This window comes from Furipterus horrens, unplaced genomic scaffold (genome assembly GCF_987537825.1).
Source record: "Furipterus horrens unplaced genomic scaffold, mFurHor1.1.pri manual_scaffold_10, whole genome shotgun sequence".
NCBI classification, from domain to species: Eukaryota; Metazoa; Chordata; class Mammalia; order Chiroptera; family Furipteridae; genus Furipterus; species Furipterus horrens.
This window is the reverse complement of record NW_028327180.1, coordinates 60,678,725-60,682,826: the sequence shown is the minus strand read 5'-3', so window position 1 is coordinate 60,682,826 and position 4,102 is coordinate 60,678,725. Positions and strand designations below refer to the sequence as shown.

General features: G+C 45.4%; 1 pseudogene; it reads right to left on the bottom strand.

The window, feature by feature from the left end:
- Window positions 1–2,380: 2,380 nt before the first annotated feature.
- Window positions 2,381–3,780, bottom strand: LOC150000406 (mitochondrial-processing peptidase subunit beta pseudogene; annotated as a pseudogene).
- Window positions 3,781–4,102: the final 322 nt, after the last annotated feature.

Sequence of the window (4,102 nt, the reverse complement as noted above, 5' to 3'; positions counted from 1 at the left end):
AAAACAGAGCCTAGCAGCCATTTCTACACTGAGGCCTCTCACATGAGCCATGCCTCAGGGAGAAACCTGCACTAAACTGCCTGCCCGCACTGTGCTCTTGCCCTGAGCCAACCTTTATGAAGGAGCTCCTGGAATGCTATTGCAACCAGTAGTACTGGGGCTTTCCCCATCCAATTGGAGCTGCATAGCAATATGCCCACTAGTGTCTTCACAGATCAGAGTGGCTCCTCTCTAACCAACCAGGACAATGCTTTTTGAATTAATCAAACTGTGAGGATTTAGAGTCCTCATCTGCATGAAGATGGGCCAATCAGGGACCAGGGGCAAGAACTTCTCTCTACATCAGTTAGCTCCCCTCCGGCTCAGAGAGTGCATTTTTCCTTTCTACCAAAGACTGAATGTTGTGATTCTCCAGTGGGAGCTGAACTGCTGAAGATGTATCAGTGGAACAGAATAGAGCAGAGCTGGAGGAGTGGAGCACAGCTGTCTAGCCAGAAGGCCCCCTCACCCAAGGGCTGCCTCACAGCCCTATTGTTTCACGTGGGTCCATGCTGTAACACTGTTGAGCTGTCTCACAGCCCTGCTGTTCTGCTGCTGTTCTTATCACAATTTAACTGTTGGCACTGAATAAAGTTTCCTCCTTCATCACACCCCAAACTGGGGATTCCTACTGGTGTTGAACTGGTGCCAACTACTGCAGATTGACACCCAATCCACCTATATTAAAAGCAGGACCTTTGATAGGGTATCAGTCTGGCAGCTGGAACACAGAAACCCACCATGATTATGGCCTAAAGAAGATGGCTTATTTCTCGTTCACTCAAAAGTCCAAGTGGGAAGTGTTTGGAGGTTGCTACAGCAGAGCCATGCCCACCAGGGACCCAGCCTTCTATGCTGTCATCCTACCATCTTCAATGCATGGCTCCTAGTGTAAGTTGGTGCCCTGCTCCAATTAGGAAGGAGGCAAAGAGAAGGAGAAGGGAAACCTCTTTTTCTTTAGAATGAAAGGAAGAACCTGTGCAGGCCACCTTCCCTCACCCCGCCGCCAACCCACCAGACCATGGTCTTACTTCCCTAGTCGAGGACAGACTGGGAAATGGCCTGGCAGCTGGGATTCAGTGGAAACTTACCACTGAGAAGGGTCTTCCTCCGCTGTGTTGGTGCAATACCGCTAAACATGTCAAAGCTTCTCCTTGGAGATAATGTTTGCTTTACTTGGTAGGAAAAGGCAGAAGTTCCTCAGGACCCCAAAAGGCGTGGCTGAGTGGCAACCAGGCCGCATCAGAGTCTTCTATGTCTTCCCTGAGCACAGCAGCAGGAGCGGCCCGCAGTGGGGCGTCCCCTGGGCCTCTGGTCTCCGTGCGGGCAGGAGGGAGGTGGGGTCAGGAAAGGAGACAGGCTTCTGCTCCAGTGTGGGCCGGCCTGCGGCAGGGTGGAGGGTGGGAAGTGGTGTCTGACCGCCCACACCACGGCCATCGGGTGGAGCCACCTGTCTGCCCCAGCCAGAGCCTACGTGTCTGCCCTGGCCAGGAGCGCAACTGGCTGGTGAACCAGAGCGACAGCTCCCCAGCTGAGTGTCTCCTGAATACCTGGCCCATAAATAGTGAGAAAACAGAAATGCCTGTTTTGAGCTGCTAAGTTTTGGGCGTAATGTGCTAAATGACAATATGTTCTGTCATTGGAATATTCTGTAAACAGAAGGGAATGTTTAAAAACGTATTTTGAGAATAAGAATGTTTAAACATTTATCAGTCCTCAAGGGTGAGGATATTGTTATCTACAGACTTGTTCTGTTATTAAGGTAGAAGTGGTCCTTGAACTAATGGACGTGAATACCTTGTTTTTACTTCCAAAACTTTTTTCAATTCTGTATTCAACGTATTCCTCAAGTTTTTATTAAGAAAATTTTCAAGCCCATTGAGAAGTTGAAAGATTAGTAGACTAATTCCTTCCACTGAGATGATACAACAATGAATATTTTACCATATGCCAAATATATATAATTTTCTGTGTCATTTGGCGGAAAGTTGAAGAATAAACACCCTATTTAAAAAATTTTTTAACCATCTAAGTAATTTATTTTCATTGTATAACTTGTAAAACGTAGAAAATAAAAAGAAAAGAAAGTTCATCCAAAACCCAGCTGCCTAGATGAACTGTCCTGATTAATGCTTGGCCTGCGGAGCAAATTTCTAATCTGAATTTGATTTTCATTGGGCAGGACTGCCCTCTACTGTCAGATTGTTGAATTGTCAGAAAGTGAGATTTTTCGTTTTTACAGTCTCTTATGGGTTTTGGTTGAGTTGATTTCTCAGACTCTTTACCTATGGATGATTTTTAAAAATCTAAATATATATATAATATTTTTATTAATATAATTTTAATCATGAAGCCAGGATATGGTATTGCAAACCTGGTTAAAATCTGGTAGTTGCTCAATGGTACCAACAGCAGCAACAGCCGGACTCTTACCATAAATATATTTGGTACATTTCTCCAGTTGTCTCAGCGTTCACAGCATCAACTCTTGCTTCAAGCCCAGGGATGGGAATTCTTATATTCTAGGGTAACATTTGCCTACCAATATCTTTACAAATTGGAGTGGAGCCATCAAGTTGCAACAACATGTTTGTTTTCAGAAGACTTTTGGCTTGTGCAACTTCCCTTTTAGTGACATTTATACAGAGTCATGTCCATTCTTTCGGAACAACATGTAGCATGTCTGCAACAGTGGCTGGTTCACAAACCATACAGATTCCCACACTTCTGAATCTGTGCAGGAAGTGTTGAAAGACTGGAAGTTGTGACAGAGTTGCCGTGACAGGTGAGCCGGGCCAGCTTGCCAGATAAATCCACTCCTCCTCTGAAAGAGCAAGCCTAGTTGCCAATCACTGTGTTTGCAACCATGCGACAGATTGTATCTGGATGTGGCCAATCAACAGCTTAACAGTTATTTCAGGGTATGGCAAAGGTGTCTTGTCCTCTTTCCCTCAAATCTCACTTCCTGTGGATTTGCAGGGAAGCAGAGCTAGTATTTCTGCTTTGTGTGTGGACAAAGATCACCAAAATGAAACTTTGCTAACTCAAGCGGTTTACCATGGGAAACCCCAGTAGCAGCAGCAAGTACTATCCTTGGCCCCTTATAATGTGTGGTTATATAATCCACCAAGTCTTTACTATTTATAAACGTGATAATTTTAGTCAATCTAAATGTTATCCGTCCAAGTGCAATATTTTGATAAGCCATGGCATGAAGATAATCGAAGACAACTTCTTGTAAATTGGTTTCAACTTCCTGCATCTCTCTAAGGATTAATCAACACTCACGTTCAATCTCCGCTTCTCCCAATGTATATTTTGTATTAAATCAGCAAGACTGTCTACAGCTCTTAGCAAATCTTTAGAAAATGCTTTGGCAGAATTTCCAGTGTGCTCCCTGGAGGTGCAGGCATTGAGATGATCACCCATGTTCCAGCCTCAAGTTCAAGATCCAACTAGGACCTCTCTTGGGTGCCTTTGAAAGCCATACACTGTAGAAAGGGAGCTGTTCCATTATTCTTCTTATTTTCACATCAACTTCAGCACCCATCCAGAGCCCACTATGGACATTGAGAGCCCAGAATTTTCGGAGGCCACTCTAGGTCCATTCTCCAGATGTGCTACTGGTGTTTCAGGAACATTCAGAACAACTTGTGTAGCAGCCTGGATACTCAGTCTGTTCCCTCCAAATTATAGTGGCTACCCGGCAGTGCCTTCGACCAGGAACCTTTTGGTGAAACCCCAGAGCCACAGGATCTGCCGCCACCTCTGCCAGCAAAAACCTGAATTTCTGAAACCACAGAACAGTGTTCTGTGATCCATACCTGGGAATTTATCAAAGTCTCGGGTGAAGCCTCACCTGAAACAGGTGGTCTGCCTTACCTGTCCTTGCTATGTTGCTCCCTGTAACTGGGGCCCAAAGGGATGGCCACCCAGCTCCAGTCCACACTGGCAGCACCACCCCGCTGATGGCACACTTGCGTGGCTCCAGCACATTTCTTTCCCAGCTGCACTAATGCATCTGATTTTTCCTAGATTCTTTTCCTTCCTTTGGTTCATCTTT